General features: G+C 50.3%; 1 long non-coding RNA gene across 1 annotated transcript in view; it reads right to left on the bottom strand.

Annotated features, from left to right (window-relative positions):
• Window positions 1-433: 433 nt before the first annotated feature.
• LOC132372096 (uncharacterized) overlaps window positions 434-12204 on the bottom strand; it is a 113919-nt gene continuing 102148 nt past the window's right edge. The window contains exons 3-4 of the long non-coding RNA XR_009505093.1: window positions 5037-5162; window positions 434-773 (exon numbers count right to left, since the gene is read on the bottom strand). This is a non-coding gene — a long non-coding RNA (uncharacterized LOC132372096). The remainder of the gene's footprint in view (window positions 774-5036; window positions 5163-12204) is intronic.

Here is a 12204-nt window from a genome sequence, read left to right as displayed (position 1 = left end):
GGGGGGACACGGCGGTCAGAGGCGGGCGGCCTGGTCTGCGACGGGCGGGGTCACTTAGGGGCAGAGGCTCGGGGGCCTCAGGGTTGCCCTCTGTCTGCTCCTACGAAGGCAGCCGGCCGCGGGCTCCCTGCCAGGTTGGGCCAAACATGGAGCGGTTTGAGGACACATCCCAGGGCCGCCTTCGAGAAGTGCCTTGTGCCTGGGGACACGGAGCCTCCAGCCTGCCGGGGAGTGTGTGGGGCTGGCGGCACGTGGGGCTGCATCCAGGGCCCTGAGGAGCTCGAGGTGCCCGCTCCAGGCCTCCCCTGGTCCGGGACGGAGGGCGGCTGCCCAGGGCCTCCTGCGTCGGGCACCGCCCCTGGGCTGGGAGGGGCCACCGGGTCCCCTGACCCGTCACTGCAGCCAAGCTGAGGCTGCTGAGCGGCCAGGGCCGGAGCACGGCCTGTGGGTGGGATGTGCGTGGGGAGGTCGCAGGACAGCGGTGGGGCGCCTGCATCAGCAGAGGCTGGTCATCCACTGGACATACGACAGGAGCGAGCGGGACGGCAGGGCAGCCCGACGCCCGGCTCGGGTGGGGAGGCGGCTGCGTGTCCTCCATCTTCAGCACCCAGACGTGTATGTAGAGATGCTCGTCCAGATGCCGAGGAGCTCTTTCCTCAGATGCCTCGTGTCTCATCATCTGGCAGGTGTGGGGATCCTGGGGCGACCGTGACAACATGCCACAAGCCGCGGGTGTCACAACAGCAGAGATTTCTCTCACGCAGCTCTGGACGCTGGAAATACACAATGAAGGTGCGGTTGGTTCCTGCTGGAACTTCAGGGAATCTGCCCTGGCCTCTCCCGGCTTCTCTGGTCTCCAGAAATCCTTGGCGCCCCTGGACTTGGGGCTGCATCACCCCCACCTCTGCCTCCATCATCACGTGGCTTCTCCTCTGTGTCTGTGTCCAGATTTCCCTCTTCTTATAAGGACACCACCTGCTGGATTTAGGGCTCTCCCTAATCCAGCATGACCTCATCTTAACCACATCTGCAGACATTCTGTTCCAGAAATAAGGCCTGATTCTGGGGTCAGAATGGATATAAATTTGGGGGGGGACACTACTGAACCCACAGTACTAGGTGAGGTGTTAGAGGATGGAGGGAATGAGAAGTGCCCACCCACCTGATGCCCCAACTGACAGGGCATCATGGGACCGAAAACCGAGGCAGGCAGCTCCAGGTAATCAGTGGATCAGTTTATTATTGGGTAGTTTATTCACAGGGTGGGATTGGGATGTGGCAGACGACGGTCGGAAGCATGTGCCACCATGCTCTTCATGGCCAAGGGGTCACCAGGACAATTTATGGTTAACATGGGGGGGTGCTTGGAAACTGGACGTACATTCCTAAGTCAAGGTTCATGAATGGGTAACTGGCCTCATGGGCGCCGGGAACACATCAGCGAAGGTCTTCCTTGTTTGGGGACTAACAAAGCATAGAGGCCACCTGGTCCTGATAATTATTAAACAGCCTCTATTAACTAGAAAGCCCTTGAGGACAGAGAAGTGATTGACTACACAGTACAGTCCTGGGTCAGATCAGCGGAAGGACGAGCCCAGGATGGCATCAGTTACGCTGACAGCCTTACATGACGGGGAGGCAGGGCTGGGGAAGGTGCGGGCTTGAGCCCTGCAGGTGCCCCAGAGAAAGGGATGCGGGCCGGGCAGTGGGGCGGGCCTTGCACCTTGAGCGGGGCAGGGGCGTGGCCCTAAGAAGTGACCTGACACTTGTTCGTAGGGGCCCCTCTGTGCAGGGTGGACACGCCTGTCTCCAGGGTCACGTCCTGCTTCTTTGGGGCCCGACCTCTGCGTGACCTCTGCAGGCCAGCCTGAACAGGAGCCTCAGGCAGGACACATCCTCAGGGTCCGGGGAGGACCCCCAGGAAGCCCTGGAGGTCAGTTCTGCGCGGGGAGGGGTAAGGGTTCAACTCCCCCAGCCACCGTGAGGAGGGTGAGCAGGGCAGGCGGCGTCCACACATGGAGGGGGCGGTGTTATCAGTTTACCTGAGAAAACACACTTTCAGGTCCCCCGTGCGTTACGGAAAAATCCTGTTTCTAACATGCGGGTTTGCAGGTAGCTGGAAGTGCTCCGGCCTTACTCTGTGGCTGTGCCCGTGCTCCAGCAGCTCCCGAGGACTGACTGCAGTGCCGTTTGCTTCACCTGGCAGGTCGCAGCCTTGGGGCGAGAGGCAGCGGGCCACGGCCCCGGTGTCCAGGGCTGCAGTCAGGCAGTGCACGGCCACCGGCCCCATGGGGCTGTTCACAGTGCGATGAAAAATCCAAACGGATTCTGTCCTGTGCTACTGGGGACGAGCCCTGGGTCTGCCTCTGGACTGTCCCTGTGTGGGGTAGTTCACGCCCTCATTTACACTCCATGGTCCCCACGATGTCACCTGGGGTCCCAGGAATCACCTGGGCAAGCAGACAGTGTCTCTTGGCAGAAATGGAAATTCCCTGAGGTGTCAAATGGTTGATGTGACAATTTCTTTTTCAGTTGTGATTAAAATATATGTAATATAAAATTCACCATTTACGATTAAATTGAACAACTCAGTGGCATTTATCACATTCACAATGTTGAGCCAGCACCAACTCCCTCTGGTTCCAAAACATTCTCATCCCCCCAAAAGGAGACCCCTCCCCCTCCCCTAGCCCTTGGCACCACTAACCCACTTCCTGTCTCTGTGGATTTGCCTGTTCTGGACATTTCATATAAATGGAATCATACAGTTTATGCTTGTTCTTGGCTGAATGTTTGTGTCCCTCCAAAATTTACATGTTGCAATCCTCACCCCCAAGGTGATGGTATTAGGAGGTGGTACCTTTGGGAGATAAATAGGTCATGAGGGTGGAGCCCCTATTATGGGATTAGTGTCCTTATAAAAGAGACCCCAGAGAGCTCCCTCACATCTTCTCCATGTGAGGACACAGGGAGAAGATGCCATATACAACCAAGAAGAGAGCCTCACCAGAACCTGACCATGGTGGCACCCTGATCTCAGACTTCTGTCCTCCAGAACTGTAGGAAATACATTTCTGTTGTTCAAGCCACCAGCCTGGTATTTTGCGATGGCAGCCCAAGCAGACTAAGACAGTGTCCTTCTGTGTCTGGCTTCCCTCAATGAGCATTGTGTTTTCAAGGTTCATCAACACTGTAGCGAGTGTCAGTGCTTCACTCCTTTTCATGGCTGAGTAATATTCTATTGTGTGGATGGACCACATTGTGTGTATCTGTTCTGTTTACCTGTTGATGGTCATTTGGGTGGCTTCCACATCTTGGCTGTTGTGAATCATGCTGCTATGAACATGCGTGTACAATGTTTGTGTGGACATGTGTTTTCCTTTCTCTTGGGTTTATACATAGGAGTGGAATTGCTGGGTCTTGTAGTGACTCCGTGTTTGACATTTTGAGGAACTGCCAGACTGTTTTCCAAAATGGTGGCACCACTTCACATTCCCACCAGTGGTGTGTCAAGGTTCCCTTGTTATTGTCTGTCTTTCCGATTCTAGCACCTTGGTGGGAATGAAATGCTATGTCATGGGTGTTCTGTCAGCCCATCAGACCCTCACCCCTTTTATACCACGTACTTTGTAACGCTCCCCTCACTTTCTGAAATCAGATGCAGAGATAACATAATCTCTCTACACATATAATTTAAGTATAACTATGTATATGTGTGTATGCAGCTATAGTTACAATAGAGAGGAGAATTAAAGATAAATACATTTTAATGAAATAATACATAATTTAATAGGTGAGTGCTTGGCTTCAACTACACTAATTAATCAAATGTTTGCTTAAATTTTTCTTCAATTTAGATTTAAGAAAAGGCAGATAACATTCAACTCGATTCAAACTTTATATTTAATTTTATATTTTTTTAATGAGGACAAATTGGCATCATTTTATATAGTTCGAATTACTGTGGTGACGGCAATCCTGGTGCATTTACTGGCAATTCAGAAACTCTGAGCCACTTTACCAGGAGATTCAATTTTCCAAAATGTCAGAGAATTCTTGGTAAAGTTCTGAATAACTGTGAGAACAAGCTTTCCTAGAATCACATCATTGTTCTATTCCTGCAAAATTTAGCATTTCTTAAAGCCATACAGAAATAACGTGTGTGAAGTAGAACAGAGTTAGATTCTCAGCTCAGAAAATCACGAGCAGGTCCTTCCCAGGAAGGGCGGGCAGGCACAGGGCAGCCCTTCCTGCAGGAGGCCTGGTGGCTCAGGGCACACCCACAATGTGCCCGAGAACCCCAACCTTTGTGTTGACCACAAACGCACAACTCCACGTGTGCCTGGGAGAACCCAGCTGAGAGCAGAGGTTCCCAAACAGGGGCATGTGCCCCGCTGTCCAGGGCGCAGGAGAGTGCATGGTTTGGAAGGAGTCACTTTGCAGCTGCCCCTGAGACTGGCCTGCCTGGAGCCCTTGCACTCAGAGCAGCTCACATGCAGAGGGACCCTGGTGCAGTCCCCTCTTCCTGGGACATTAACTCCTGAAGGCCCCATAAACGCAAGACGTCATAACTTGGCTACCATAACAAATACAACACACAGGGCTGCTTAAACAACAGACATTTACTTCTCACAGTCCTGGAGGCTGGAAGTTCCCGAGCAAGGTGTCAGCAGGGCTGGTTCCTGCTGAGGCCTCTCTCCTTGGTGTGTAGACGGCCGTCTTCTCCCTGTGTCCTCATATGGTCATCCCTCTGTGTGTGTCTGTGTCCTAATCTCCTCTTCCTATAAGGGCACCAGTCACGTTGGAGTATAGCACACCCTAGTGGCTTCATTTTACTTTAATCACTTCTTTAAAGACCTCGTCTCCAAACACAGTCCCATCCTGAGGTCCTGGGGGTCAGGACTCAACATGTGAATTTTGAGGACACAATTCAGCCCACAGCAGGCACATGCCTGTAACACAAGACTGCCTGCCTTTCCCGGCCCAGGGACGTTTGTGTTAAGGGTGAGGACAGGAGATGGGGCAGGTGGCCTCACCAGGCAGCAGGAAATCAGCTGTGGGTGGAGCCAGGACAGTTCTGCACTCGCGCCTCGTCCATCCTCCTACCACATGAGAACCACTGCCCCCAAGTGGGAGTCCACGAGGACAAGGTGTCCGCAGCACTGGAGAGAGGGGGTGAACATAAAAATGTGTCACTTTTTAAATACAAGCAGTTCTTTGCAGCTTTTCTCTACGTGAAAGGAAAGACCCCCGGGAGAGTCAGGACAGGATGGGTTGTCACGCTGTCCGGGGCTGGGGTTGTGCCCTGGAGCAAGCGCTCTGTGACCTCTTCCCAGTGGGCGTGCTGTCCTGGAGCGGCCAGAGCTGCTTCTGTTTACTCCGTGTGTGGCTGGTCCTCATCAAACCGTAGAAAATGTCTATAACTCTATACTAATAGAGTATCTATCTGTACACTGTTCTATGAATACAGTGTATTCTACCTGCTGACCTGATCTGCCCTGCCCCACCCCCAGTAAATCCCTTTCTACTGCCTTGAAGTTTGACCATGATAAAGTCACTGAAGGCATTTTTTAATCTTTATGTCTTCTTAGTTATTTATTCTGAAGCTGAAAACCGAAGTTTGATACCTGCCCCCCTACACACACACACACACACACACACTCGCATGTACATTTCCAGAAAACGCAAAGTAGTCTGTACTGACAGAAAGCAGATCCGAGTTTGCCTGGATTGGAGAGAGCGGGAGGAAAGTTCTAGGGATGAGTGTATTGATGAAACAAAAATTCATATTTTAAGGCAAGGCAAGACAAATTTAAAACATAAGCTTTTACTCTGCCCTTCGGTCTCCTCCCTCCCCCCTAGTGTGCATGTGCATCTGCATTACGTGTTCACCCGACCTCCCCAATATCTGCTCAGCCACAGAAATCAATTTTTCTCCTTCTGGCAACAGCCGTGTAACTCCTTAGAAGATAACATTCCTTTCCTCATGCTGGAAGGGGTCATGATGACCCACCACTCACCTTGTACGTGCAGACGTCTTTGGTGGACTTCATGGACAAGGCCACTATATCATTTCCCTTAAAGACGATGATTGGTGCAGAACAGACTGGTCAGATGACCTGGGGAGATACTGGGCTGCATCTCAAAGAAGTTCTTAGTTTAAATAATTACTTATGACCTTAATAATGTCACTAGCTATATTACTTGTATTCTGCCTGTGTTACAAGATTTTTGTTTTTTGCATTACCAAATGTGTGACTGAGCCTCCGCTAAAAATAATGATGACTAGGTGACCTAAAACAATTGTCAAATACATAAGGTCAGTGGTTGTAATAGTGTAACTCTAGGTATGGGAAGAAGCCACAAGAGGGAACCATTTCCTGGACCATAACAGACTAGAAGGACAGGCGACCCAGAGACTTTGGGCTACTGTTAACAGGGCCTAGTCCAGTAACAGCACACTGAGTGGCCTATCAAGGAAATCCTCGCCTGACATGGGAATGAGCATTCCTAGCACCATAGGATAAATTGGTCATGAACTGCCTCCTGAACCTTGGTCAAAATTAAGACCAGGGCTTTCCTGGTGGCGCAGTGGTTGAGAATCTGCCTGCCAATGCAGGGGACACGGGTTCGAGCCCTGGTCTGGGAAGATCCCACATGCCGCGGAGCAACTAGGCCCGTGAGCCACAGCTACTGAGCCTGCGCGTCTGGAGCCTGTGCTCTGCAACAAGAGAGGCCGCGATAGTGAGAGGCCCGCGCACCGCGATGAAGAGTGGCCCCCGCTTGCCGCAACTAGAGAAAGCCCTCGCACAGAAACGAAGACCCAATACAGCCAAAAATAATAAATAAATAAATTAAATTAAATTAAATTAAAAAATTTAAAAAAAAAACATTAAGACCAAAAGGGAGGGGACTGTAACATAAAGAATGTTGCCCACCATCCAGTTCTACAAGAAATAAGTCATCAGCCACCACAGTCGCTGACTCACAGGACACCCTGAAAGGATTTCAGGGTGAAGATCAGGATGAGGCACTACGTGCTCTGGGAAAACTGGCAGAACTGGCCCTCAGAGAGCTCGATATTTTCAGGAGAAAATTTTTATGAACCTGGATTCTGGCCTCTTCCCACACTTAGAAAAGCACTAAAACCATTAAGGTATCTGTTCCTCCTGAATAGCATGACCTCCTACCAAGCTATGTGCTTGTTTGCACGTACCCCTTTGTCAAATTCACCTATATACTGGCCTCCCCCCTCACCTCTTTAGAACAGTCCTCAGAGTTTTCTGAAAAACTGTGTCCCGGGTTATAATCCCCAGGTTGACACAAATGAAATTTTCCATTACTTTCTTAGATTGACCATTGATTAATTTTTCATTGAGAGCATAATCATTATCTTGATGGGGTACACATGTTTCAAAACCTATCAAATTGTACACTTTGAACGTGTGCATTTGTCGTATGTCGATTACACCTTGATAAAGCTGTTAAAATACCCCAGAGTTTTAGGTAATAATGCATCATTCCATGTTCAGTGGCTTAATGAGAAGCGGTGTTTTGATCTCTCTTATTTTTGTGACTTAAATAGGAACCGTGTTCACCCCAGCTCCATCTTATTCCGATCTCGGCCAGGCTGCTTTCAGGGATGCATCCTGCAGTTGGCCTCTCACCGGTTTGCTGAGCCTCCTCTCAACGCAAACACACACATTTTTCTTGCAGTGAACACTGAAATGAGTCTTGACTATCAGAGAATCCAACCAGGCTGGTGGGCCAAGCAGGGAGGATGGACACGCCAATGATCTTCCACAAGCAGGATAAGCTAAACATGCAGATTTGAAGAAAATGCACTTAAAGCACATCCTGCAGTAAGAGCCCTTTATAAAATATACTCTTTTATAAAGAGTAAGGGCTCTTTGTAAAATATCACATGCACAAAGGCAGAATAAGAAGGACAGTGTTGCAACTTTCCTGGGCAATCAGGTTAAGCAAGACTTTCTCAGTGAAAGAGTAGCTGATCAAATCGACAGTTGCTCAGTTGCTAAGCCTGGTGAAACCTTTGTCCTGCTTCCCAGACACTGAAAAGAGATTCTCAGAAATCCTCTTGAAAGTTTCCCATGGTTTGCTTTCACCAAGATTGAGAGAAAAGCTAATCACATTGTCAGCTGATAGGTTACCAAACCTTTTGTATAATATTTGGGTATGTAATTGGGAAGGAATTGAAAGAATAAGTGACATTTTTAAAACAAAACTCCCACTCTTATCTGAACAAGGTGTCTCAGTGCTAATATCTAAAAAATACAAAGTAGGAATAGATCCAGTTATTGAATCTTTTCTCTTCCTAGCAATTAGTCATGGTCATCCTCGAATACATATAAAAAATAAAAGGGAAAAGTTACATTCATTCTATTAAAATATATGTTTCAAATAAGTATCTTTGTTTAATAATTATACAAATGTGTAATCATATATATACTGTTTTAATGAGTTGGAACTACTTATAACTAATAATAATTCGAAAAAATGTAACCCTTAGAACTCTATGGTCATAGTAAATACAACAAAAATTTAATTATCTATTAATAAGCATAGATATGCTGGGTAATCAATGAGACTTTTAGGCATCAAAGTCCATTCCATTGGAATAACATTCTCTGAGTGACGTGAAATGAAAAGACAATTTCCAATAAAAAAAGAACAGGAAGTTGGTCTGAGATGCTACGTCCTGTGTGATTCCAACCCAATGACATGTTGGGGAGGGCAGATTACAGAGACAGTAAGAGGGTGGTGTTGCCAGGGGCTGGGGGCATCAAACAGGCAGAGCAGAGAGGATATTCAGGGCAGAGAAATACTCTGTACGATACTATAATTGTGGATACATGACATTATGCATTTGTCTATATAGATATAGATATATATGTTGATGTATACATACACACATATGTAAAATAACCCAATAATCAATAGCCATACATATGTCCCAATAATACATAGCCCAGCAGAAAACTGGGCCAGTCATGAACAGCATTTCACAGGAGGGCAAACTGAATGGGCCAATTGACAGTGGTGAGATGGTCCTCGGCACGTGCCTTGTCCTATGTGATCTGAGGTCCCACATGGCTCTCCTTTCACGCACCATGTTGGGGGAAGATGAACCAGAATGTCTGGCCCTGTGTGTCTGACATGCCCCTGCTGGCCTCCCTGGATATGGGGCTCCCGGTGGGGGAAAGCACAGCCCCTCAAGTCCTTCTCTTTGGTCTCAGGTGCAGGGACCACCCCTCTGCGGCCCAGATGCCTTGGCGCAGAGCAGCCACTGGCGGGGGTCACCCCCACTGAAGCAGCAGAAGAGGAAGGTCACCGTCACCACGGAGGTGACCCTCTTCAAGAACTACTTGCCCAGGGAAAGGGGAAGCTAGGACGAAGTGAGAGAGTGGCATGGACATATACACACTACCAAATGTAGAATAGATAGCTAGTGGGATGCAGCCGCATAGCACATGGAGATCAGCTCAGTGCTTTGTGACCAGCTAGAGGGGTGGGATAGGGAGGGTGGGAGGGAGACGCAAGAGGGAGGGGATATGGGGATATATGTATACGTACAGCTGATTCACTTTGCTGTACGGCAGAAACTAACACAACTTTGTAAAGCATTTATACTCCAATAAAGATGTGGAAAAAAAAAAAGGTACTTGCCCAGGGGAAGTACCCTGTGCAGGTGCAGCCACTGAGGGGGTGTAGTTGGGGACATGGGAGCTGCTGGGGCACGTGGTGGGGGAGGGACACGGGGGGGAGGGGGAGGGACGCTCCACACCGGGCAGGGTCGGCGGCTCGAGCCCGTGGCAGCACTGCAGCCCTGTGGTGCCCTGCCCGCTCAGATGCCACGTGCACCTGATCACGTGTGTGCACCGCTGGCCTGTCACATGCACCTGATCTCCCTCACATGTATGCTAACTGCTGACCCATCACATGTGTCCGATGTCACACACACACAGATGTGCTCACCTGCTCACTGCAGGCCCGTCACACACACCTCATCACACACCCGCTCACTGCTGCCTGTCGCCCCCAGTCCACGTGGGTCGAGTCCTCTAAGGAGCTCGGGGTCTCCCTGCTGGACCTCATCAGCCGGTCCAGTGCTGCAGCTGCGAAGGGGAGCCTCACACGGGGGCTTCCTGGTGTCCTTCACACTCGGGTCATGAGCTGCACTCTCCTGCCCAGTCAGTTTCCAAGAGACCAGGCAGGCTCAGACCCCTTCGAGGGGCTGGCTTAGGTAAGGGGCTGGCTTGTTTTCTGGGCAACATTACCTGTTACCTCAGAGTGAAGGGGAATTGTGTACCCCCCAGGGAAAGAGACATCCATGTCCTGACCTCAGGGCCTCAGGACGTGACCTCATTTGGAAGTAGGGCCTGGTCGTGTAAGTAGGTAAGACAGGGGCCTCAGGGTGGCCCCGATGCTGTGTAACTACATCCTTATAAGATGAGCAGAGACACAGACACAGAGGGCAAGCCACATGAAGATGAAGGCAGAGATGGGAGAGATGCAGCCACAAGCCCAGGGATGGCTGGAGCCCCCAGAAGCTGGAAGAGGCAGGAGGGACCGTCCCCTGGAGCCTCAGTACTTTCCAACTAGCCAGTTACCATGAGGGCCTGAACTGAAGGCAGCGCCGCGGCCCGTGACCAGTCTGTCTTGCCCGCATGGCACCGTGCGGAGCAGCTCTCACAGGACTCTGACCAGCGGGTTGGTTATGAGACCGTAGGACGCTGGTCCTGTAAACAGGCAGGCCCATCTCACCCTTCCTCCTGGGCTCCGGTCACACAGGGCAACTGTGCACCGTGTGGGGCTGGGCTTTCAGCCTCTGCACAGGACCCCTTGGTGTTGGTTCAAAGTTCAGCTTACACCCCAAGGATGACGGAAGGTGAAATTCTCATCAGCCCTGTGCAGCACAGTCAGGGAGTCACAATTAACTATAGAGTCAAAAGCAGAGAGGCTAAGGGTGACTCAGCCATGGAAAAGGAGTGAAGCACTGACACAGGCTACGATGTGGATGAACCTCGAAAACAGGATGCTCAGTGAGACAAGCCAGACACAGAAAGACAATTAGTGGATTCCACTTACATGAGACATCCGGAACAGGCACGCCCACAGAGACAGGAAGTGGACTGGGGATGCCGAGGCTGTGGGAAATGAGGGGTGGCCTCTAAAGAGTGGGGTTTTGGGGAGATGATGGAAATGTTGTCAAATGGAACGTGCTGGTGGCTCCACAACCCTGTGAATATGCAAACCACCACCGAGCTTTATACTTAAAATGGGTTAACTGTGTGGTATAGAAATTCAATCTCAATAAAGATGTTATCAGAAGTGAAAACCTGGAGGCCTCCAGGCCCACCTCCGAAATCTGACACCAGAGGTGCGGGCTCGGACAGGACCTGCGTGTCTGAAAGCCCCGTTGCGTCCAACCAGGAGGTCTGAGGGCGCCTCGAGAAATTCTCCCTGTGGCATCAGAAGCGTGGGGCGCTACTGTGCTAGGCCTCAGGCAGAGAGGCTGGATTCCTTTCCCTTGCTGTCCTCTCTTAGGGACTGTGGCATTGTCTCCGTAGAAGGAGGTGGGTCAGCTTGAAGCCTGGTTCCCTCTTCTGCACGTATCTTCTTTCTCTCCCAGAGATGGTGCCGGCCGAGGTGTGCCAGAGCCGTCAAGGCAAAAGCATCATGCACAGGATAACTGAGAACTTTGACCAGGTGCAGTGGGCTCCTCAGAGGCAGTGACTGAGGTCCCAGAGCCTCCTTCTGAGTGTCGTGGCCCCGGTGCCCCTCTCATGGGAGTTGTTGTCAGGCTTGATGGTTGAAGCAGCCATAGTATCGAGATTTCACTGATAGAAACTATTCCTTTGTTTCCCTGGGAGAAGCAGGTCTCCTTCTACTTTATTCGGGACACTCCTTTTATAATAAAAATGATAAGCTATGAGTACATATCAAGGATTAAGTTATATACATGTAAAGAATAATCTTAAAGATCAAGAAACAGAACATGACGAGTGGACACCCAGGAGTGCCCTTCCCTCGTCACAGCGTCCTCCCCCCCGTGAGGTAGCTGTCCTCCTGATTTTGTGCCAGCAATCTTGTCCTCATAGTTTACGCCCAGGCACGCATCCCTAAATAACGCAGCCCAGCTTTGCCCAGTTCCAAAGTCTGTAAGTGGGTGTACCGTGCAGG

The sequence above is a fragment of the Balaenoptera ricei genome, chromosome 9 (genome assembly GCF_028023285.1).
Source record: "Balaenoptera ricei isolate mBalRic1 chromosome 9, mBalRic1.hap2, whole genome shotgun sequence".
Lineage (NCBI taxonomy): Eukaryota > Metazoa > Chordata > Mammalia > Artiodactyla > Balaenopteridae > Balaenoptera > Balaenoptera ricei.
The sequence above is the reverse complement of the archived record's forward strand: the minus strand, read 5'-3'. Positions and strand labels throughout refer to the sequence as shown.